Below are 26,780 nucleotides of genomic sequence, written 5' to 3' on the forward strand. Positions count from 1 at the left end.
CATGAGCATTAATCAAGTCCGCCCGTGCGTCTGCCCGTGCATATTCGTCTTGAACCGTTCACTTTTTCTTCGCCAAACTTGGCACATAGATAGATCTGGTGGTGTACTGGTGCATTTTGGTAGTTTTGGATTTCTGAATATAACATTTTTTGCGCTTCCACGGAAACAAGTTTGACTTCGACTGAAATTGGTTTTGGTGCTATTTTCCGGAGCAGAACTTTAAAACCATCGCTATTTCTTCATCAAACTTCTCACATAGATAGGCCTGGTGATGTACTGGTGCCTTTGGGAGTTTTGCATTTCTGAATAAAATATCTTTTGCATGGCAACAAGTTTGATTTAAATTTGGTGGTAGTGCTCCTTTCTTGAGCAGAACTTAAACATCTTTCAATACTAGTACTCTCCTTCCTCTTTGCTATATACATGCCAAACATTTGACATAACTGGTAGACATATTCATGAAGAGTATTTTGCCATTGCAGGGGATATTGATGACATTGTCTTCTTGTTTTATATGATAAGTACGGAAACGCTACATGTTGTATATGCTTTGAAAACCAAATTCTGTGTTTTATAATGAAAACTGTAACATATATTTCCATAACATTTGATAACACCTTACTGAGAGGAATATAAAAACGTGAAGATCAACAATGCCGCAAAGTACAGTCACCGTACTAAGCCATCAATCTGATCGCCAAGATCGCAGAGTATATCATTAGGCTTCAGCATCATGTCACCGAGCTTGCTCCCTATCCATTTGGTCACCTCTTACGATCAGTGCAGATGTGGTCAGTTTACTGTTAGATAATGCATCTTTATCAATTGATATGAAACTGAATATGTTCCCGTATTACAGCCTTTCAGGACGAGGTTTGAAAGCTGAAAAGCTATCACATCAGTGGAACCTCTACAAAAATGTCGAAATTAGATCAGTGAAATAAAACCTCATAAGTCAGCTGTTCTTATACTTTACCTGTTTGCCACTTTGGTGAAACCCGGGAATACTGGTATGCTGCTGACGAACCTAGAAATTGCAGGGCGTTGAACTTCAACTTTGCTTGAGAAAACCACAACCTTTTCCACTTAGCTACGCTTGTGCAATCATATTGCATTGCAATGTGTTCGTAAAGGCAAGCAGGAAATATAAATGAACTGAATGAACAGCAGGAAATGTGACCACATCATTGGACACATTATCGAAATGTTTCTACTCTGAAAATATTCGCTAAAACAATGCAAAGTCAAGAACCAAAATTCTATGATGCCCGTATCACATACATCGAGAAACCATTTTCTTTGGGTATTTGTGAGCGTGCGTGTGTGTAAACCCATTCAAATACCTTTCACCGCTTTTTATCGTGAAATGTTTGAAGTTTTCATGTGCCTGTAATAAGATGCTTGATTAAGCATTGTCGAGAATTACTGCATGTAACGTCTTTTGTAAACATTGTTTTCAAAATCAAACATAAGCTTTAAATGCCAAATGGTGAAGATTGTATAATGCACTACTTAAACCTTTGGAATTATATTCTCTTTGCCGAGAGATGTCCATTGCACTATTCATATTTCATCTTAATGCCTCATCAGAGCAGAAATAAAATATTTGTGTATTCTGTGTTTTTGTGCACATTAAAAATCAGTTACATCAAACAAATATTTTCAAATAGTTCTCGCTTCTTTGGATGATTATTAATAACTTATAATCGCTTAAGAGTAAAGTATAATAATACTTTATATCATCCCGACAACTGAAAACTAGAATAAGTAGGAAATAAACAAGAAAGAATACCTCTTATAGTACACATACTGGTATACTGAGATATCCCTTAGTCGTCTACGGTTTACAAGCCAAATGACAGCGTCATCTGGGTTGGATTCCCCTCATGGGTACAATGTGTGAAGCCCATCCCTGGTGTCCCCGGCCGTGATATAGCTGGAATATTGCTAAAAGCGGCGTAAAACCACACTCACTCAATCACTCACAACAGGCCACAAGTGCCCTTTGTGCTCCAGGCATCTAGTGGCGTCCAACTGACAAGTAATCATGACGTCCCACTGACATAGAATTAAACCTGGAAGTAACGAGATGACAGGCACTGGGTGAATGGCATCTTGCTGATTTGGTTACTCACAATTTCACCAAGTCATACGCAAAATTTCGTCAGCTGTGGTCGGGATTAATGGACTTTTATTGATTTGACACCAAGGAAGGATATCAGGTACAAAGACTATCCGTACATCCTTAAGGCCAAAGTACCACAATTTCTTCAATTATTGCCTTCGTGCTACCGGTTGACCTGGACATGCTGACCCTTCTCATGGGCACCTTGTGTTTGGTGTTTTAATGATATAATTTGATTATTCATATAATTTGCATCATTATTTCGAAAATATTCAACTTACAATATGAAAATTGATTCAAAAGTAGATTCCCCAGATCCCGCAAAACGCCCCACTCAGCACTAGTACCATACGAAATAGAAATTCATCATTTAGCAATAGAAGCGACAAAGCCCTTTCGACATTCATAAGAATTCTCTGTCAAAAGCAGAGTCGATTGTTCAATTGTGACTATATCATGAGCAGATATTTGTTTCAGCAGTAGTACATGTACAGCTGTATGATGGTGTTTGTAAACAAATCGGGTCTGAACCAGACAATCCAGTGATTATTACCATGACAGAGCATGTGTTTATGAATCACTATGAAATAGTGATGATACCAGGTGTTCGCGAAAAGGTGGGCGTATCCTGCCCCACCGGTGGCACCCGTCATAAACATATGCAGTTTAGTCTATTGTTTACCTGAAATAATTCGGGAACGTATGGTATAAGTCACAATAAGGAATCGCAGCGGAGATCATTTTTGTCATTGATGCATCAAATTTGAAATTTCTTTCACATGTCTACCATAAAACTTCTTGAAAACTTTAGTGAGGCCTTGAATGTTGTAACCTTGATCAAACAACTTCTGAGCAAGAATGGCATGACGCTCTTTGAAATCCTGATAAAAAGAGCACGCTCGATTGTACCTCAAAAGTTGTGAAATGTAAACACCAAAGGCTGGAGCTGTTGGAATATTGCTCGACATGAAAGGAAAGTTGACTGTTGGAAAGTTGAAATAATCCCTTTTGTCATACAACTACAACCAAGTCCAGCAGATATGTAATGACACCCTAGTAAGTGTCCGGTCTTTGCGACTTCCATTAGCCTGCTGGTCTTAAATCTATATTCAAACACTGAATCTCGACCTAGGGGGAACTGGTAATACCTTGGCGATATGTAATCGGAAATTCTAGGAATGCCAGTGAGGAATCCTTGTCATGAGCATGTATGTGTTATCAACACCTTTACTAAGACATTCGTCTTGTATGATAGGTGTCTGATATATCTACAATCTTCGCTATTACGCATACGTCATGTGATATCCGGTATCATGTGTTCCTAATCCTTATGCCGCTACGTCTTCAGCGCATTGATAAGATGAAAAGTAATCTGACGTTATTGAGGGATTAGATCTTATATCTGTCTGGACACTAGTTGATCATACATGTCCTCGAACGTGGTATTTGACACTGGTTTGACAAAAATACCATCGTGAAAAACAAAATTCAGGAAGATGCCATATTTTTTCCCATTACGTATTTTCTTCCTTTCCTATGAGACAATGGGGTAATATTTTAACAGTGAGGCGCCGGACTGGCGTAAGCGAGAACACATGAACATAGTTTTTTCTGTCTGAAAAATTACATTGTAGAGCTTATAAGTCACCGTGTTCTTTAAGCCTTAAAGATCAATGTAATTACAAACGGGAAGTATACTGCTGTGGGCGTTCCCTTTGCATGCCAATCTTTGTCTCTACTGCAGCAGGAATTTTATTACATCAACTCCAGAATAGTTTCCATGGAGACCCTCCATATAATACCAGTTAATCATTCGTTCCTAACCAATATGTTGTAGGACTAATGGCATCGTGTTACTGGTCACTGACAAGGTTCACAGCTCGTTAACAATCACATACTGATATGATGTTACACTGCTCCTGTGGGGGCAGTAGACGTGCGAGTCGTATGTTGCAGTTGTCAGGGGTATTGGTGATAATTCATTATACCTTACTGGGAAACCGCCCGTTAAATCTGCAAGTGCTCGAGCAGACATTTGAGTTTCATGATGTGCTAAAAATGGCTTAGGCCTGATTCTACTGGTTGGAATATCAACTACCAACGTCACGCATCCAACAACATGTTACACCATGAAAACGTCACCAGCGCCGGAACATTGTAAACACAACATGCCTTTAATCATCAAACGTTATAAAAATCAAAATGGCAGCGAAGAATGACTGAATGTCCCCGCTAACACTTACGGCACATAATACACATTATCAAGAAATTGCCAAACTCTCGAACTGACAACGGAGCTTGATCGTGATAAAATATATAGCAACGTTCCTTGGAAACATGCGTGTTAGAGAATTTGATTAGGTTGTCATTGTTTTCCCATGTTGCACAACGACAACCCGGTTACACTAACAGCAATATGTTTTATATTTGCTACGAGGCCTCTTCATGCCCGTAGGATCTCAATAACCCTCGGAATAAGAAGCTAAAAAATAAAACAAATATTCCAATCTTAATCAGCAACATCAGGGTTGAGTTAATAAGATTCCCCATGATCTTGGTCCCTTACTGATATATCGATTCCGAAAAAAAAGTATGTAATGCCCAGTATAAGGTGTTATTGGCAGTAATACGGGTTTTCATCAATACTAGGTAACTGTATCTGTTACTTGTGTCCATTGGTTCACATGCCTTAAACCTGCATTGTCTGGTATAATGTAAACAATACAGAAAATGACCCCAACCCATAAAATTTTGATTTTTGTTTTCAAATTCCGAGTGTCTAGATAACGATAATATCGTCACTGCAGATGACATTAAGATGTTAATGTCAGTGATGGCAAAGTCACCTAGGTTGAATGAGGCTGTATGTTCATCTGTATATGATATGATACTAGTCAGTAAACTATTTATTCTATGTTATGCAACTCAAAAAAGTGGTTTTTAAAACACCTGGGTTTTTTAAATAACTATAGTTCATCTGTCACGGCCATAACAGTTCAACTAAAGTCACATAATGAATAGTGTGTTCTTCCTTTGACTAGTATACATCAGAGTAACACTCTATACATAACAGCATGCATACCTTCCACCAACAGGCATTGGATGTTCCATTTTAGATTTAAAGTCAGTGCGGCTGTAAAGTGCACTCCGACACAAATGCTTGGAGGCGTGATGGCTGTTCTGATCTTCTTCAGCCTTGGGATGTAATCAGGAACTGACTCGTCTGAAATAAAATCCAAGAAAGTGTCCCAAAACGCTGTTACTCACTGACACGAAGAACCCTACGATCCAGCATTTGACGTTTACTATCAATCAAGAATGACTTGAGAGCTGTATATCGAGGTTTTATTGTTTGTGACGACATTTCAGAGAGACTTCTTGAACGGATAAGAAGGAGTACTTGTAAATCCAAAGACTAACGACCCTTATTGTTTGTATAATAATTACTGTCATCAATGCTCAATTAATAGGAGGAAAGAGGGATGTAAAAACACGAGTTTAGCTCAACCCTGTTCTGTAAACTAGCTCCAATCTCTCCTCGGTAACACTGCAACTAGTCTACATTATCTAAAGATTGTATTGGGTGTGCACCAAACCTCTGGTGGGTTTCTTCCATCATGTACAAGTTATTGCGTGCACGATAGATACATTTCATATACGCAGTTTCTATATCTTGGAAGAAACAGAACGAGGTCTTGAAGTCATTTTGAATCCCCGCAGGAGCCAACGGTTAATTTCCCTCATTGACCTCTCTTTGTTTTGATTTCCCTACGGCAAGATCCAGTTCCTACTTGTGTTTACGATGAACGATTACACTTCAGTTTAATGTACCTAATATTTAGTATTATATGTTGCACGTGGCCCTCCTTTATATTGCCGGATTCTTGGCTGAAATGGATAAACAGCCATACTAACTCACTCACTCACTACATTTGTATCTACATCAAGGACTGTGCTGTGATGTGTATATACACTAAACGCCAAAAAAAGAAACGTTACCCTCCTTCCTTAATGACGGAGGTACCTATCTTCAGCTGGCGTTGTGATGCGTGGACGTCCACTTCTTGGTCTGTCTACGGTGACCCCAGTCTGTCTGAAGCCCTGAATAAGTCTTATAACCGTGATACGGTGGCATCCGAGGGCGTTGGCAACAGCATTGTATGTCGACCCCATCTGCACCATCCCAATGGCTCTTTCTCTCTCTTCAGCTGTTAATCGTGGCATATTTCTCGTACTTGTGTATCATATCATCTTTTCTAGGCTCTCTTCATACCCTATAGAATCATTCTACATGTGAAATGGATGCAAATACTGCTTGAATATTGCTGCGTTTTGGCGATTGATATTGCTATGTGTAAACAGAAAATGGAAAAATGTTACTTTGCAAGCAAAAATGTTAACAAAGATCATTGTAGATGTTCCTAAACATTTTTCACAATATCAAAGACACGTTTTACTTGTTTTCACTAATGCAAATCAGCAGAAAATGTTTTAAAAGACTGAAATCATAGGAATGATTATTTTACAATTTTACACACTCTACAACAGTTGTTTCTTGTTTTAATAGTTGAAAAATGGTGACTTTAAATGGTTTATCTTTGTCCCAAAGCAGAATTTTATTTCAACCTTTCTTTTGGACATCTAAATCACTGTTATTGGTTTATTTCGGCATGGACGAAAATAGGACAATTTAACTCTTCTGAAAAAGATGCATTTCACCTAAATATGAATGCATTTGAGAATTTTTTTCGTGATTTGCATAAAGCTGTGTTGTTAAGCTTTCTTGTAAACTAATGCCTTCTAACATATCTTTGATAGTTTTTAAGTAATTCATAAAGGTAGGAGGGTAACGTTTCTTTTGCGTTTAGTGCTTGACATTATATATGTAGCGGTTAGAGCACGCCGATATAGTGCCTAATCATTAAATGGTCTGTTCAGGGTCCGAGGCTAACAAGTTTAACGACTAGAAACAAGGGCCAGACTGCTCTAACCTATTTAAACCATGGCCAGAGCACCTAAATGTGTGAACTACATTGTTTTGACTACCTTATTATTAAAGTTATGTAGAGCTCAATCAGCAACTGTGAGAACACTATTTGAGTGGTGCCTGCTTGATGCACGTGAAACGTGCTTCCTGAGCCCTTCGCACATGTAAATGCCTCCTTAGGTCATTTCGAGCAGGTCCTTTTGGTGGACCTGTCATGAGCCAACACAGGCCTAGGTAACAGTAATCTGCTTCCGCGAAAGGTGAGCTACCAGAATGACATACGATGTATAAAATAACAACTATACAGTTTCGTCACTGCGAAGTAGTATGTGACAATTTCTGTTAGTTAACGGGCGGTCAAACAAAAATGAACCATTAATAAGAAATGTTTTTATTCCTTGGACAATGATTTGGTGGTACATTTGCTGAACCATGCAATATATACTACCCATCAAAAGTTTAGACTCACTGAAAGCACTCACTATATGTTATGTATATGTATGTGGTTACATCGAAGATGAATTTCTCCACCAACTTGGGGGGAACCAACTGAAAACCTTATGCAGATGAATTGCACAAGGATGATGCTTCAAATTGCGAAAGGCATGAGCAAATGTCGTGCATGTGAACAGATTCGTTTTGGTGTAAAGTTTTGTTAAGAATTCGCCAATTTTCACAGATTTTAATCATTTACTGAACTCATGACAATAATCTTTTCAATGTTACGAATATGTTTTACAATACACCAGTTCATAACTAAACAGTACCTTTAAACAGTATGGAATATTTTGCAAAAAGCTAGTTTAGAACAGTGGACAAGTAAGTGCTTACATTTACACTAGTGAGTCTAAACTTTTGATGGGTAGTATATATGTTTGTATTATGTTATGTAAGTTCTGAAACAACTACAAAATAAAATAGGCATGTCAGGGTTTAGAGGTATGTCAAAGGATATACTTGGGTAAGGTAGATTTTTTTACATACTTTACCTACCTGCTCTTTATAGGGGAATATTTTGATTCTCTCTAACCGCGAATTAGGGCGTATGTGAATAATAGCCCGTGTTTGGGATACCGAGGGTATAGTATTGATAAGAACCAGATGGCCCTCAATTTGCACCTCATTTGTCGACAAGAATAAACCGTCCCAACCAACGGTGACTTGGTATTGTATTCACTCATATTTGCGTCCAAGATTCTTTTTTTCGTGCAAGCAAAATGCAAGAACATGACATAAGTAAAACAAAATGATACTAATAACCTTGGAACTGTGATACTGAGGAGGTGGTTATCCAGAAGTGTATCAGCGCTAGAGATCCAAGTTAAAACACATGTGTATTTACATTCAAACGTGAAGGATGGAGTGGCATGGGTGGATGTCCTGAAAACTGGGTGCGGCTCCTTCATTAGTGGTTAACGCTAACCTTATTGGTGCCAATCTCTACAGTTCGGTGCGGTAACCTAGGGGTTATAACGTTCGCTTCACGTGAAATGCCTGAACCCTATTTCTGGTGTCCATATATTGCTGAAATATTGCTAAAAACAGCGTAAAACCTTACTCGCTCACTATAATCCCTACATGGGGGACTCGTGAAGAACCGGGTTGGACATGGTTTTTAGGAACCCATGCTTGTCGTAAGAGGCAACGGGAGGTCAGGTTCGCTGATTTGGTTAACACATGTCATTGTATCCCAATTGCGTAGATCGATGCTCATACTGTTGATCACTAGATTATCCGGTCCATAATCGATTATGTACAGACCGCCGTCATATAACTGGAATATTGCGGCGTTAAACTGCAAACCAACCAACCAACTACGTAGGGCAATGTGTGAAGATTACTTCTGGTGGCTACATGAATATTGCTTTAATTGACATCAAACAATACTCATTTACTCAGTGGCAGAAGAACTGTTGTATCTAAAACAATCCACACGCCCACACCCCACGTCCAGCCCTTTCGTCTGAAGCAGTGACAGACAGTCAGTGATGAGATGTTCATTATGTCTCGGATCCCTGTGATCATCTCCCTCGGTGAGCACAGCGTATCCCATGGTGAACTGATCTCCCACACATCAATCACAATCACTGACACATGCGAACACTGCAAAAGACCGTACGCGTAAGTGAGTTAGCTTGTAGACGTTGAGTGACAGAGTAAGCTTAAAGCAATAGAGCGATAAACGTTCTGTCAAACTCAGACCTGTATCAAATATATATTAAGTATCCGTTGCAGCTAATGATAGGGCTCAACCGTGTGAGTTAAATACTCGTTCAATATCTTATGAAATAGCAGATCAAACATCGGTCGGTTGGCAGAACCAAAACATTTGATTTAGGACTCTCAAAGAGTACTTCGTCATCTGTTAGCCTATATTATAGCATACACATCTATGCAGCGGTTAATAAATTACCCTTATTATACACACGCGCCGTTTCAGTTTCAAAGAAGGCATCATTTAGTACAAAACATCCAAAACCTAAACTTATAGCTTCTTTAACTGGCATTTAGAGGTATCATGAACAAGGTATATAAATACACTGATATACAATTTCTTAAATACAATGAATGCAGGTACTAAGATGTTTGATAACGGTGTTAGCATCTGAACCGAAACCGAATTGTAAGAAACGATTGTATATTCATAGCCCTTTGATATGAAAACGTATGTATCCCATAACCTTTGAAATGTAAATGTCAAGACCAGAGAATAAACAGTCTCGAATATGCGCCGACACAGATTCCATTTGGCGTATATAGAGAATACTACACGAGGTCTCATTACATACGAATTATACGAAACGAGTGTCCTTCCTGTGATATCATAGGAAGGTCAAGACTTTCGTATAATTCGTATGTAATGAGACCGATTGTGGTATTTTATTTATTACCCACGTCTTACATGCATGTAAGGATGAAGCATTTCTTATGGGAGTAGGAAGACTGTTCCACAGGGTTGGTGCTGCAAATTTGAATGACCTATGGCCAAAGTGTTTGAGATGAACTTGGGGAACTGAGAGAAGATCTTGATTCTGGGAGCGGAGAGAACGGGCAGGCATATATGTTGACAACATGTCAGAGAGGTATGGAGAAGCTAGGCCGTGTCTGCAGCGGAAAACAAGAGTGAGGATCTTGAAATGAATTCTGGCTTCAACCGGCAGCCAATGCAGACTCTGGAGGATTGGGGTTATGTGAGTCCATTTGGATGTTTTAGTGACAACTCTGGCGGCAGCATTTTGAAGTTTTTGAAGTCTGAAGGGAAGATCATTGGAGATTCCAAACAGTAGGCTATTGCAATAGTCAATCCTGGAGAGAACAAGTGACTGAGTGAGAACAGACGTCTGTGGTTACAAGATGGCGGATGTTACCAATAGAGTGGAGATGGAAGTAGCTTACTCTACAGAGATGGTTCACATGTTGCTCCATGTTGAGACAAGGATCAAGATAAACACCTAGGTTTTTTACACTGGATGAGAGTGGGATATCTGAGTTGGTTACTGTGATGTCCGTAGAGTCTATCCTTTTCAGACGTTGCGATGTGCCAATCAGCATAGCCTCAGTCTTATCATCATTGAGCTTCAGCTCATTTGTCATCATCCATGAACTAATTGCCTTCGTGCACTGACTCACTCTTGATCTGGCTATTTGTACATCATCTGGTTTGAAGGAATCCATCAATTGGAGGTCGTCTGCAAATGCGTGGTGATTCACATCAAAGTTATCAATGTGTATAACACAAAGAGAAGCGGCCCAAGGACTGAGCCCTGTGGTACACCACACTCTAGGATCGTTGACTCAGACATGCTTTCAGAGACAAGAACTGACTGATTCCTAGTACTCAGATAAGAATGGAACCAGGCCAATGCATCCCCTTGTATGTTATAGTCGCCATGAAGACGGCTGAGGAGCTGCTGATGGTTTACCGTGTCGAACGCCGCTGAGAGATCAAGCAAGAGGAGAAGTGACACATTACCCAAGTCCGCATGGCATCTCAGGATTTGAAGTAAGGCGGTCTCATTACTGTGCCTAGGACGATAGGCTGATTGGAATCTATTAAGAAAAATCATTTGAAGAGAGATAGGATCTGAGTCTGACATCAACTGGACGTTCAAGGATCTTGGAGAGGAAAGAAAGGTTGGAGACAGGTCTATATTTCTTGAGAGTATTGATACCCAAATTGTCTTTCTTAAGTAATGGCTTTACCACAGCCTGCTTGAACATCTCTGGAAAGACACCATTAACTAAGCTCAAGTTGATCAGTTTCGTGATAACTGGCAAAAGAGTCTCCAAAAAGTCATCAAGGAGACGAGTTGGCATTGGATCGAGAGGACACAATGTCTTTTTTGACCGTTTGATGAGTGCAGCTATCTCACCCTCAGTGAAAGAATCAAAGCTGTCAAGGCAGATCCTATCATCGGGCGGACATGTTGGAGGATTCTGTGTGTCAAGAAATGTTTGGTCAAAGCTTTTCCTGATATTTTCAATTTTACTTGAGAAGTAGGCTGAAAAATTGTCTGCAAGATCCTTGTCACTAGTGGACGATGGTAATAGGGTATCGTTCTTCTTGCCAAGTAGAGATCCCATGAATTTGTGATAGAAGTAAGGATTCTTCAAATTGTCAGAGGGTTTCTTAGTACAGTAACTAGATCCCTCCTCTAAGAGCCCTAGCACAAGAGTTCCGCTCAGACTTATACAACTGACGGTGAATTTCAAAGCGACTCTTCCGTCATTTCCTCTCTGCAGCTCTGCGTTTCCGCTTGGCTAAGAGAACCTGCTCATTGTACCAAGGAGTCCCTGATCTGACAATGATTTCCTTCGGAGCTGATGGAGCATGTTTATCTAAGAGAGATGACAATGTGAAATAATACAGCTCAGCAAGTTGGTTTACATCATCCGGGGGGTCTTGGAGTAAGTTGGAGTTCACAAGATCTCTTAGAAACTCGTCATTATCAATAGACTTCAGATTACGACAGGATTGTTTGATAGTCTGACGCTGAGGTCTGTCCATACTCCAGGTCATAGAAACCATAAAGTGATCAGACAGTTGTATATCCTGCACATTGGCTGAAGTCACCAAGGAACTACTTTCAGAGGATATTACCCAGTCAAGGATATGGCCTCCTTTATGTGTTGGAGCGTCAACATACTGACACAAACTATGTTGTTTGAGAAGAGTTTTCGTCTTCTTTGTATCTGAGCACTGACTGTTATCGTAGTGAATATTAAAATCACCTAGCAAAATAGTGTTTAACTGATTGTACCTCTCAACGAGTACAGACAACTCATCATGGAATACAGAGGTTGAAAGTTGGTTTTTCTTTGACGACGGTGGACGATACAAACACACAACATGAGCACAAGTATTTCCAGAACTAATTTTATTGTTGATTGACTAAAAGCTTTTGAATTGTTCCAAATTGTCTAAACATTCTATCTGAATGTTAGACCTATGTATCACTGCTACACCCCCACCAGCACGATGGGATCTGGGAGCATGTATACAGCTGTATCCAGGGGGTGTCAGCTCAGCGATTTTCACCTCATCCCCCTTTTCTCGTAACCATGTCTCAGTGTGAAAAAGAATGTCAACAGCATTTTCCTGAATCAAATCAGATAGTTCCAAAGTCGTGTTTTTGCATGATTGAATGTTTATCAAGGAGACATTGTGTGTATTTGGAAATCTTCTAGGATAAACTAAACTTGAACCAAGTTGTTAAAGTTAACACCTGACCTCCTCGTTCCATCCTCACTCTCAAATACTCCTTGAATCACTTTAATCCGTTTTGGTATCTTTCTGCCAGCTCTACGTGGCTAAATCGCGATGACAACTATCATATGATCCAATATTATACAACACCAGGTGTTTGCGAAATGGAGATGCTGCAATACCGAAACCATTCGGCTCTTACACAAGTTTCATTAGAAAGTATATGTATGTTCCCTGACCCTGCACATCAGCATATCCGCCAAACAACCGGTGCCTGTAATTCAACCAGACAGTTAGTGTGAACAAGATAGCACATGTACTGTTTTAATTGAACCTAACAGCACATGTAAATTGCTCGTAAATGAATGGGTACCATTTGAATTTAAATATTTTGTTGTCTATGGGCATGTCAAAGTTCACAAGGTTTCGTGATGCTTTAAAACATCTCAAATTTACTACATTTACCTGCATTCTAAACTTACCTACATCACCAGGTGCAATTTACTCCCGCCATGTTCTGTGTTGCGTAAACAATGTACTTTTGTCTATGTTGCAGAAATCCTGCTGATGTTCCGTCGGGACTGTTCCACGATGGACAAGGGCACGTGTTACAACCCTCAGGGTCAAAACAAAACTCTGTGTATTGAAGTATGCTTCACCGACAACTGCAACGCCGCTACCTCATCAGTGTTACCGTCCTCCACGTTGCTGCTGCCTCTCACGCTACTGCTGCTTCATTGTTTTCAATAACCCACCCACGTATTTCATGAGGCGACCCCGCGTATGCGGACATCCTACTATGGGAACTGTATATACCTGAAGAAAACTATCTATATTTTAAATACAATTGTTTCGATAGACCGCAGTAATCTGAAATTGTCTTTATTTACGAAGATATATTGTACCTTCATCTCAATACATCTCGGAATGATTGTTAGCAAGTAATGACTCATATATATACACTGACGTTCCCCATAGTACTTGTACAGATTAAGGATTAACGCGGTCCTCATAAATCAGGTTTCGTTATACCAACAAACACGAGATATCATCCAAAGGTGTTAGGAAACATGATATAACAAATCGAGTATCCCTCACTTAAACTCCAAAAACCATGATAACATCATTTATTTATGTTCATGTTATAATGTTATACTGATAACGAGGTGACGGTGCATGATCTGATGAATGAAATTCATATATTCTGTTGAACTCAAACCTAAACAGGGTCGCGAATGGCTGGGCGATCTTAATGTCGTGATGTCCCTTAACTATGGTCGTTGTTCAGATTCCCGTTCGTCATACAGTTGGAATGTTGCTGAGTGCGACGAGGAACGACAAACACAACACACACAATAATGGCAAAGATCTTCGACTTGCGTCACTCCAAGCTATCTTGCCACTTCAAGCCGACACGTCGTGTTATAACCGAAATGCTGTACAAGTGATCGTTAAATCTGCTTGCAACTTACCCGTTCAATAGATTGTGCTGCGTTTCTTAACAAATTTGTTTCTAGGAAAAGTGACACATAAGCTAAGTCAGGGGACAATTGGAACACATGGGATACCCAGTTTTCAGTGTAGTGGGTTGGCAACCTGTTGTACGGACTTCTTCAAAGTTGCTTTATGCTAAGATAAGGACAGTCCTTTTGTATCGCGCCGAAATCTGAATTTGGAACTTGTTTAACTAAGGTACATCAATTGCGTTCAGTGCACCTGTACGATTGTACACGGTCTCTCAATGTAACACTCTCCGCTACATATTTCTTTATTCAGTGTTAGGCGAGTGTGGTAGGAATCCCATTCATACACTAAAACCAGGTGTACCATGCTCATTGCATGTTCTGATTTATGGTTGGGTTCATGAACAAGGAATGTAAACTGGGTAGCGAAATCGACGAATAACAGCACTGCATCCCTCTCTTTAATCATACAAAATCTCCACAAAATGCATTTGAAATTGTGTTTGAAAATAAGGATAAATAAATGTGTGGCAACCAAAATGAATTTCTAATGTATTCCATCAAAATGTGAGGGATCATTTTCGAAACTCAAAACAACCTATGATAATTATTTGATATTTATGCAGTAATTTGAAATCCGTCTATTTCCGATTAAGCTGACAAACGTTACATATTCAGTGTGGACGGTATGGCAAAGTGCCAAATTACCAATGACATTTATGAACATGTAAACCTAGTACTTTAAAATCCATGAAAAGCAAGTTTTACGTTATATTAGTAAACGTTTGTGGGGCAATTGTACGTAAAACCAATCAGTATCCTAATATCCAATCATCATCGACAGATAAAAAATAATTAAAGTCGGAAAGGATTAATTTATTTTGTGAATAATAAATAATGAATTCGAACCTAATTAGTGTAATCTGTCAGTATTCATATTTGCTGTACACAAGAGCCAGAGGCTAAACTTAAAGCAACTGGAGTTAATTCAGTAGTGTTTAACGCCGATCTCCAATATTAGTAACAGAAATAGGAACGTGATAGTCATACAATCATTATATACACCCGACTATACCATTATAGCCTTAAGTGTCGTGTTGTGTCTGTGTCTCAAATGCCAATAACATGGTATCACATTCGTTGTTGTCGAATGTCCTCGGGTTTTCTGTTTTCATTGTCCATTCCTGTTAAGTGTCATTAGTAATCGCCGCCAATCTGTATGTATGAAAAAAACAAACTCGAATGTCAGACATCTATCAGATCACCCCAAGTTATTGTGCAATCCAAAGGATCTGTGATGGTCGATCCTCGGCATTCCCCTGAGAAAGGACATCAGTATAGATAATTAAGCAAGAGGAGTTCAACCTTAAGTCGTATCTTGACGGGAAGACCCTTGGGTGCAGCACTAACGAGTTCTCACGAGGCCTTCACGTATATTTAAGTTCTTTGTCAGCAATTGCCACTGGCTGAATTGTTTCTGTCTAGTATAATAGTGACTTCAACCCACATGTCTACCGGGGGTAATAAATCAGAGGGGCTAGCTGTACAAACAACGACAATGACACCATCACACGTCGTACACGCCGACCAGGCTGTGGGTGTTATAGACAAGGCTATGTAAGGTTGAACGTGGATTTGTTAACAATAAACGTCAACGCCAGAAAATATTCGGCCTTTATTATCTGATAAGACAGATTTAATTTAGCATAAAAGTAATATTGTGGGGAAATTTATGAATAGATCACTGACACCATGTGTTGGCGAACGAATGAATACCCAAGCCTCATTGTTGAGTAAGAACTAGCATGATCTCTAGAATGGTTTGACCAAATGGTTCCAGTGGGCTCGAAATTGGGTCAGCAAATTTAATAATTATTAAACGGGATCAGGTAGTCAGGCTCTGTGACTTGATTCATACATGTCGTTTTAGTCCAACTGCTTAGATAATGTTTCTGTTGGTCCAGATTCCACTATTTACAGACTGCTGTCATGTAGTTTGATTATTGCTGAATGCGACGTTAAATAACAGATACACACACAAACAATGCTCGTTTTGATTTATAATGCATGTGTCATCAGAACTGTTCTTACTCATCTCATGCTCTGGACCTCACTCACCTGGATACAGGTATGTTTCAAAAGATTTGTAAAAGAAAGAAAACAGAAGCACAGATCTTCAACCTGTATATATCGATGTTGTGTTGACCAATTCCATATAACCATTGATTATTGTCATGGATTCTATTTGACAATGCGTCTCTTGTCCAGCTGATATCTCTATGTAAGTGCTGTTGCTTTGTATCATGGTCCTCCTTGTTCTGTTGTCAGGTAAAGGATGATCAGGCCAAACAAACAATTAGATCGCGAAATATTTGTTTTATCCGTGAAGATTTTATTATGAAGAGCTGATATGTTCTTTTTCATATTGGGATGTATGTGAAGGTGACATTGAATTGAATTTGGTTTTTTTCCGCAGTTAAATATATACAAAAATATTTTATGTCACATTTTATCGGTTTCACCACAGCGGTACATGCGCCTGTTTTGATTCAGCCATGATAGACAGAGTGTATGATCCGTGTATTACCGCTACACTGCACGTTGATGCATTGATCGATCTTATTTTGCCTTTCTGAGGTCACACTTGTGTGGAAGCAAAGGTACTGAAGTCGGCTGATATTGTTATGATAGGTGATGAACATATTCAGCGCTGTAAAGAAAATCAGGTAACATAAGTTCGGGAATTTATGGGTATTTAAAACCTTATAATGTTTCTATACTTGATGTCATTCTGGTTGGTGTACGTCATATACAGGATGACATGTCGATTCCATGTTAATGTGTGTGTGCGCGCGCGTGTGTGTATGTGTGCGTCCGTGACTAGTGCATTCCCTATTCATTATCACATTCCATTTCGAATTCAATGTGTACATTTTAATGTTAACTTTAGGTATTAAAACTCTACTCTCAATAGCATTTACCACTCACTAGAAATTAGACCCGATGATTCTTTCATATTTCAAGAGACACATTAACTAATATATAATCCCAAATAGAACATGTGTAACATTTGACCATTTCTTAATAGGCCTTGTGTATTAATAGCTATCTGCCGTGTGAGCCGTGCCAATGTATACTTTGAGAAGGGTACACAAAGTACTTGATCTGGACTACCAGTTTTCAGACTTCCATCTTTGTTTTTGGTGCGCTGGCTCAGTGGGTTAGATCGCTGACTTTGTGTACTGGCGATGTTGTGCCTGACTCCTCAATCATCCAAAAGTATTTGAATTTGTATTTCATTGAGAAAATGTAATCCCAAATATACAGTTTAACTATTAGAGTAATATGAATGAAGTGTTTAGTGTCCTTTCCCCCCTTTAAGTAGTATATAAAGGACTCTCAGAAGCTGTTGGTTAAGTAGTCGAAATAAAGTGTGCCTTATTTTTGTCTCTTGAGTTCAAATTGACGTAAGTATAATGAATCATATCGTGTGAACGTTGGAAGACCCATATACCATTGTGTATACTGAACTTTCATATACATTATGTGTTATTATGTAGATGCCCCGAAGGCCTTACAAGATGATGTTTCTATGACAACTAATTATGTCTGGCAGATAATTTCAGAATAGATAACGCAACGCTCTAAGTGATAGACCAGTTGATCTTCTTGAGGAGTAATGATGATGATAGAGGTAATGTTGATGATGATGCTGGGTGTGTTAAAGGTCTACAGCTTTTGCCCAATACTTGTTCGACAATTCCTCTGAAAAAGAGTATTAGGTGCTGATGATGATGATCATAATCATGTTTTGGATGCTGTTCCATTCAGTTGGAACAAAAGCTCTATGTCTTAGCCTTTAGATTATACTCTTGTATTACAGAAGAGTATAGGAGTACCAGGAAGAAAATAGAAAATACCATAGAAACTATGGGGCTTCTTTTCAAAGTACAACATAATGATCTTGATCCAGAATATGGTCGATCCCTACAACACGCTCCCATTAAGTTAGATCTAGGGTTAGGCATCAGCCCTGAGACATGCTAATGTCAATCTCAGTTGTAATATGTCCGAAATAATGTCAATGCGACGGTATAATTACTCACTTAGACGATTTTAAGGGTGTCTAGCTGCCGTTAGATCACACGAAATTGCTGCTAGGATTACTACATAGGAAGGCATGGTATTTACAAAATGCGTAAACGTGACGATGATTCAAGAAATGGCGAAATTTTCAATGACGAAACTCCTGGGTCTAATTTTAGTGTTTATATGATGTAACGTTACATCATAATCAACTGGGTGCCTAGCTACATTGATATTGATACTGATTTATGGAGTTAGGGATGTTTATATAAATACGTGAATAATTCGTTTAGTAACTTTTGCATGACATCTAGAAGATTTTCATCATCAACATGCTTGTTTGGTACATGACAATGTATGATACATGTTTCCTATTTAACCCAGCATAACCTCGTTAGTCAGGGCCCCTTTCAAAAAGCGACCTCAGCAACACGATTGTCGTGAACTTATAGTGAAATATGAGAGATTCGATCGTCCTAGCACTGGGGTCGATTTGTGGAATGGGGCCGTGATCCTCCGTTGTCGAAAATCAGCTTTCCGGGAGATGGTATCGAGCGTACAAACTTTGTTTGAAGGTCCATACCATCATTTTCAACGAATGTGTGGATTATATGGGTTCAACATTATCGTCTGTATAGAATATCACTGCGTGTATAGCAAGTTGAGTCATCCAAGACATGTTGTCTGTTCTTGAATTACAATTGTGGTATGAAATATGAACTGCTTGTTGTTTGAACAGCTTGTATTTCTGTTGATTGTTTAATAGTCTTAGCAATACCGTGATGTATGTTATTGTTTCTGTTGACATGTCAATAAAATCTTTGTAGTCATCCTTTTCTCGGTTGTTTGTTTGGCGGTCTTGGAATCTTCACCCTTCACAGCGGGGACTCAACAACCAAGGAACTGAAACCTGAAACACTATACTTTTGGAATGGATGACGTCGAGCGATGCTCCAGGCTACAAGACTACACAGAAGGCGCGATGCACAAAGTGAACTATATACCATTGGGCTACTCACTGTTGAAGGGAGAAGGGTCGGAGCAGAGGACGTTATTTTGTACGCCATTTAGATTTGTATTTCAGTGCTGTCACGGACCCGTGAACATCCGGTTTAGAATTGATTTTCAATAACAAATGCTTGTCGTAAGCGGCGACTAAAGGGACTCGCTGAGTGGTTGACACATCGTATCCCAATTACGTTGATTGATGTTCATGCTGTTCATCACTGGATCATCTGGTCCAGGCTCGGTTATTTACAGACCGGCGCCATATAGCTGGAATATTGCGGAGTGTGGCGTAAAGCTTAACTCACTCACTCACCCGTGGTGTCGCGGCATGCCAGTTTACTTTGGGATGAGAGTCATACGTGATGCAGGTCTTAGCCGTTCAGCACTTGGATGAAATCAGGGAGCATTGTTAATTAAAGTGGGTTGGGGGCAAGAAGGTGTTCGTTCGTGTGTACATACGTGTGTGTGTGTCGTGGACAGTATTACAGGTTCTATAACCAGGTAATACAGTGTCAGCCTTTGAAACCGATTTGTTTCGTCTCCTAATTCACAAAGTAGCTTCTGACATCGAGAACATACACAGGACATCCCATTCATGACTCTGACACCGCGAACTTACACAGGACATTTCATACAGAAATGCGTTTTCATAGTTATATACCGCATGTCAACATTTGCGTTTGTCACCAAACTCTTCATACTAGCTATACAAGTAGCCATGGACAACAGTATACAACGTGAGTGTATATATTCGCCAATTCTGACAGGCTAATTCCTTTGATGCCTCTTTGTAGCCAACATCATCAGGCCTCGTTTATGTGATCAGAAGTTCATAACGGCAATTCAATCTTTGCTATGGGGTTTGGGGTTGATATCAATTCGTTGTTGGGGAAACTAAATATTTACTCAAATTTTCGAATTGCTCACATTTTTTGCCTACCACACACACACAAGCACGCGTGCACGACAAAACATATTATAATACAATTATACTTGAAGAAATCATTGAGTTAAATACCAATCCCATCCCCCTAAAAGGATAATAAATGATTTTACGAGTGCTTCAACTAATTCATACTCTCTGTTACTCTCCTATGTTGCGTTCCATGTACAAAGTCAAGGTGGGATGAGACAAACCATTGATTGTTTTGAGGTGCCAAAACACATTCCATAGGGTTACGATGACAAGCAGTTACCAAAGTTACGAATGTTATGGTCACCAGTTATGGCTTTCCAAAATTACCACGTGGTCGCTCCTTATTATTCCGATAGTGCCCAGTTTCACAAATAATGAATGTAGCACAACCATATAACTTTCATTTGAATGTCAACAGTGTCGATGTGTCACACTCCGTTGTCGTTTGATACTTGTAAAATTGGTAGATTCCGGGCCGAAGATTGTTTATGTCCATCATCTCTGTGATAAATCCCTATGATCTTCATTTCTGTGATAATTCCCTATGATCATCATTTCTGTGATAATTCCCTATGATCATCATTTCTGTGATAATTCTCTATGATCATCATTTCTGTGATAATTCCCTATGATCATCATTTCTGTGATAAATCTCTATGATCATCATTTCTGTGATAATTCCCTATGATCATCATTTCTGTGATAAATCTCTATGATCATCATGATCATTATTCTTGTGATAAATCTCTATGATAATCATTTCTGTGATAAATCCCTATGATCATCATCTCTGTGATAAATCTATGATCATCATCTGTGATAATTCCCTATGATCATCATTTCTGTGATAATCTATGATCATCATTTCTGATGATCATCATCATGTGATAATTCCCTATGATAAATCTCTATGATTCATCATGAGAAGCAGTAAACATGTGATAAATCCCATGACAACCCGTGGACGAATGTTCATCATCTCTGTGAAAATAAATGGCTATCCTGAGGATGTATTGAAATGCAAGTATCTAAGTGGTGCTTTGTGCAAAGTAACAGTTTTAATGTTTGTGTATTTTGGTCAATCAAAGTTTCAAGAGTTTACTTTGTGTTGCTCGAATTGACAACGGACTACACGAGTTCACATGAAACTGATTATACAAGAAACTATGCCAGAAACTCCACAATCAGGACGATTATGCTGAGACATATTGCAGTTACACATATTTTGGGAGACATAACGTACATGTACCTATCGGGGAGGTGAGGTAGCGTGTTGGTGAAGCATTCGACCGGGTATCGATTCCCTAGATCGACACAATGTTTAAACCAACACTATGATATTGGTGCAATGACGTTAAAAGCGGAGTAAACAATATTCACCCATTCATGTACAAGAGTGAGTGAGTGAGTATGGTTTTACGCTGCTTTTAGTAATATTCCAACAATATCACGGCGGGGGAAACCAGAAATGGGGTTCACATATTGTACCCATGTGGGGAATCGAACGCGGGTCTTGAGCGTGAAGAGCTAACGCTTTAGCTATTAGGCTACCCACCGCCACAATAGGAACAGGACTCTGATTGATAAGGTTTCCCTGTATGAAACATTATTTCCCGGAACTGTACGCACTAGACAATGGTATGTCACAAGAGATAAGTAGATAAGTATACACACATATGTCACGATCCCATCCCTAACTTCGCCGACGTAGAGACAGGCTTAAACTGTGAGTGATCACGATTTACCTTTGTATTTTTATCTCGGTCTATGTATGTTCCAGAGTTGAATAACACACACATGTATTGGTATGTGACAATTTAATTTGTGTTTATCATATAATGACATAATTTGATGATGAGGTTATAAACAGTAAATAGCCTACACATAATATAATTAGACCCGTGAAGATCCGGGATAGAATTGATCTTCAGTAACCCATGCTTGTCGTAAGAGGCGACTAACGGGATCGGGTGATCAGGCTCGCTGACGTGGTTGACACATGCCATCGTATCCCAATTGTGTAGGTCGATGCTCATGCTGTTGTTCACTGGATTGTCTGGTCGATTATTTACAGACCGCCGCCATACAGCTGGGATATTGCTGAGTGCGGCGTAAAACTAAACTCACTCACCCACATACTATAATTATGATGGTCAACATTATTTGGACTATCGAGCAAGCAATGGACCAGAGCTATAACTCTACTGATACTATACAACTTTCAGGCTGAACATGAAGGGGCTACTTGTACTGGCGGTAAGTTGTTTAACACTGAAATACAAACTACCAGAGTAATGATGTCAGTCCTGGTTAAATTATAGAGGGCGCTGGGGTACCCTTAGTGGTTAAAGTGTTCGTTCGTCATGCCGAATACCCAGGTTCGATTCCCCACCTTCAGTACAATCTGTAAGTCCATTTCTGGTGTCCCCCGCCGTGAAATCTCATAGTAGGTTTGATGTGTGTTGTGTATCTTTATTATCTTGGAAGCGCTCGTTAAATCACCAACAGTAATAACTGAGGATACACAGTAAATATTGTTGTTCTTTTTCTATTATTTTTACGCAACTCTCTTACCAAATTAAGCGCAAACGTGCTTTTTAAGGAGTATACGTTTATAGTCCCTTCGCAATTTCTGTACGGTTTGAAAACGATACAATTTAACAAAACTTGGTGTAACGATGATCCGATATTGTTAAACAACAGTCTAACAGACAAATCCTGTCTGCTGATTTACCCAACAGGAAACAGGATGTGAGCAAGACGACCTCCTCTGTGTTATATTTAGATCTATGCGCAAAAATTCAGAGTGACAAAGCATCCTCCACAAGATGCATGACAAGGGTGATGAAAGTCACGATTCCCTTTAAATCGACCAGTATTCCGCCTTTGGTGTCAAAATGCCACATTCTACAATCGAGCATGTTTTTTCTTCTGCCAGGATTTCGAAAAACGCCCTACTGTTCTTGTTTGATCAAGGTTACACATTCAAGGACTCAATAATTCAAAGATTTATGGTACACACCCGGAGGACACTTTAGCACTGGTGCATCAAAGTTACGAAAGCCTAATGTTGTTTTTGGGGGGTTTCTCGTTGCTTCAAGTTTCTTTCAAAAACTTGAAATTTCCAATATTTACACGTTGCTCCGAGTATTTTCTCGTTGTTTCAAGAGAAATTTCAAGTTTTTGAAAGAAACTTGAAGCAACGAAAAATAATCGAAGCAACGAAACAATAATTGAAGTAACGAGAAAATAATCGAAGCAACGTGAAATGTCGCTGAAAAAATATGATATAGTGTAGCAGCAGTAGGCTTTTGTACAAAGTGACGAGGCAATGCTCTTTTTCCACCCGTGAAGATCCGGGGTAGAATTGATCTTCAGTAACCCATGCTTGTTTTAAGAGGCGACTAACGGATCGGGTGGGCAGGCTCGCTGACTTGGCTGACACATGTCATCTTATCCCAATTGCGTAGATCGATGCTCATGCTGTTGATCACTGAGTTGTCTGGTCAAGATTCGATTATTTACAAACCGCCGCCATATAGCTGGAATATTGCTGGGTGCGGCGTAAAACTAAACTAACTCACTCACTCGTGTTTGTGTCGGGTGCCACCATTGAGACAAGGCACGATCACCAGCTTTCACCGTTGTGGGATTGTGATTACTAAAGTTACACATGCATTATGCAGCCGGAATCATATAAATCGACTCTGTTGTTGACAGGGATTTATTATGACTGTAGACACGTGTTTATAGCTGTTATTAAACATGTTTAAATCTCGGGGGATGTAGAGAGATATTGGCCAATGCTAAACCTTGGTTAAACACGTGTCTAATATCCATACACGTTCATTATACTCATAAGTTTTATCGCTAAAGAGTTCCATTAAGCAGGGGAGGCAACGAGGTGTCAGCAATAAGTGTTAATGAAGGCAGATTAAACGTATATATACATTCTGATTACTTTCAGATTGTTTTGGTTTCGGCGTCCACGCTGATTGAAGGTAGAGATTTATATTCATGTATTGATCAACTCCTTGAAATAAATGTCATTACATTGACCGCGCACACACAGATTGAACGTGTTGCAGGTGAGAGTGGATGGATGTATTGGTTTATAACGAGACGATTATTGTCAGGGGAGAGCTGCACAGGAAAGTTGTTATATACTGACCTAATAAAGCTCCGTTGAGAATACAGTGTGGCACACAGAGTAAATACTGATCTATGTTACTTTATCCTAAATCCTTTCATTACGTTACATTATTTGTGATGTTTTCCCTCTTGTTTATCAACTGTTTCACATTAACTAGACTAGATAATAGCTCAGATATGATTCCTATAGAATGTTTATAACCCTACTCAAACCAGAAAAGTAACCAACACACCTAACATTCAGAAAGTTGAGAAATTCATTGATACGACTAAGATTAGGCCTATCAAACTTAATGATAGGAAGACGTATGTCCATCGACAGATTTCAAAGATATAATTTGCCCATTGTGTAAATTATCTATTGAAAACGAAATTCATTGTTTATTTGTCTGTCCATCTTACATTTATAATATATTCCTGAATGTTACCTCTCCAAGTCACCTACTGTAGCATTAAACAATTCCTGTCTACTAATGACAACTGTATCAACTTTAAACTATCACAGTACATGTACAATGCATGTCTAAGCGTGATATTCTGTTAAAATCATCTCTGTATTCAAGGTGTATGTGATTGCATGTAACTCCAATGTATATGGGCCGGAGGCCTGAAATACAATAAACATCTTTGACTTGACTTGACTTGACTAACATCTAGTCTCCGAAATGAGCATATTTTACAGAAAAAACTGTTCTTAAAAAATAATCATAAAATTTCACGAAAAGGGGCCCAGACACTTTCTTCATTTTCAGAAATTGAAACTGTGGGAATTTAAATTTGCCACATATTCAAGACTTGCATAGGCTCTCTTGGAGATATTTGTTTCAGGGTATGTATGACAGACTACACATTAACATGCATTAGTATTTGTTTTGAGGACCTTACTGTTAGCTTTCGTAACTTTTGTTTTTGATTTAAGGTAGAGCGGCCGACCTTTCAAGCCGAGATGGTAAGAGCCTTGTCACAGTATTAGTCTGGCCATACATTCCATGGTAAAACATAGGCTTAGGTGTTTCTCGTTGACGGATAAGTCAGTGTAATGGTTGGAGTGAGTGAGTATGGTTTTACGCCGCTTTTAGCAATATTCCAGCATTATCACGGCGGGGGACATCAGAAATGGGTTTCGCACATTGTACCCATAAGGGGAATCGAACGCGGGCCTTCGTCGTGACGTGCGAACGTTTAACCATTAGGCTATACCATCGCCCCAATCGTTTAAAACGTAGTGGTAGTATATTATTATTTGTAAGAGTACACAGCAGTTATGAGTTAATACAATGTATGTGCAACACTAGAGCGGTATGGAGCCTAATATTAGACTTATTGTGGGGAATCGAACCCGGGTCTTCGGCGTGAGGAGCGAACGCTTTAACCACTAGGCTACCCCACCGCCCCTATAACGGTTGGAAATGACAGATTATTTGGTAGATATTATCCGCGACTTAGCTGAATGCCAGGTTATAAGACTATGATAACCTTCACAGTCGGACTCACAACTATTGGAGACGGCCTCAAGGCTAGATGTATGGGCGATGGACTAGCCTAGTGGATAAAGCGTTCGCTCGTCATGCCAAAGACCCGGTTACGATACCCATCATTAGTACAGTGTGTGAAGCCCGTTTCTGTCATCATCCCGTGATATTGTTGGAATATTGCAAAAGCCCCGTAAAACCATACTCACTCACTCACTGTTAGTCACTGTCACCATAGCTTGCAACTCGTCAAAATGTTCTGATGACTCTGACTTAATAATTGATGGTTCTTTAAATAAAGAGTGCTACGATAAACTACAATCAATCAATCAATCAATCTATCAATCTTTAAATAAAAGTAGTTTTATGACACTTGATCACAGTGGGTCTTGTGCTAATGGTGAGAATGGTTTGCATGCAAATGAAAATGTTGCAGTGGGTAATGGGTTCTGTGCTAATATCACTGATTTCCTGCATTGCATCGGCAATAATAGTACTCCATGATATAAGCTGGAAATGGATCTCTATAATATTCATATACCAGTGGGTATCTGTAATAGGTTGATGAGTCCCACTGACAATGGTTGGCTATGATAGATGATGAACACTTAATCACTTCATCAGCTGATGCTATGTGATGGTTTCTCCCTGCAGCAGACTGCCAGCCCCCGATGTGCCCCATGTATCTCCCAGCCTGTGTGGTATACACCAAGGATGCCAACGGCTGTAACACATGTTACTGTGATATTCCCTTTTGAAACGGAATAAAATTCTCTTAAATCTGCCAGTATCATTTGTCATGGTGTGATGAGTTGTCCAAGTATATAATATGAATAACACCAAGCCCAAACCGGAAATGCCTGC

The 26,780-nt window shown here is 39.4% G+C and overlaps 1 long non-coding RNA gene across 2 annotated transcripts; it reads left to right on the forward strand.

The window, feature by feature from the left end:
- Positions 1 to 3,272: 3,272 nt before the first annotated feature.
- LOC124263825 lies at positions 3,273 to 26,706 on the forward strand. Of its 2 annotated transcripts, none has more exons than XR_006894962.1 (6): positions 3,273 to 3,284; positions 15,988 to 15,994; positions 22,484 to 22,548; positions 24,260 to 24,293; positions 25,364 to 25,393; positions 26,571 to 26,706. It is a non-coding gene; the product is annotated as an uncharacterized LOC124263825 (long non-coding RNA). The 2 variants fall into 2 exon arrangements; XR_006894961.1 differs by lacking the exon at positions 3,273 to 3,284 and adding an exon at positions 10,725 to 10,759.
- The last annotated feature ends 74 nt before the right edge of the window (positions 26,707 to 26,780 follow it).

This window comes from Haliotis rubra, unplaced genomic scaffold (assembly GCF_003918875.1).
Source record: "Haliotis rubra isolate DU_JTF1 unplaced genomic scaffold, ASM391887v1 Scf9, whole genome shotgun sequence".
Lineage (NCBI taxonomy): Eukaryota > Metazoa > Mollusca > Gastropoda > Lepetellida > Haliotidae > Haliotis > Haliotis rubra.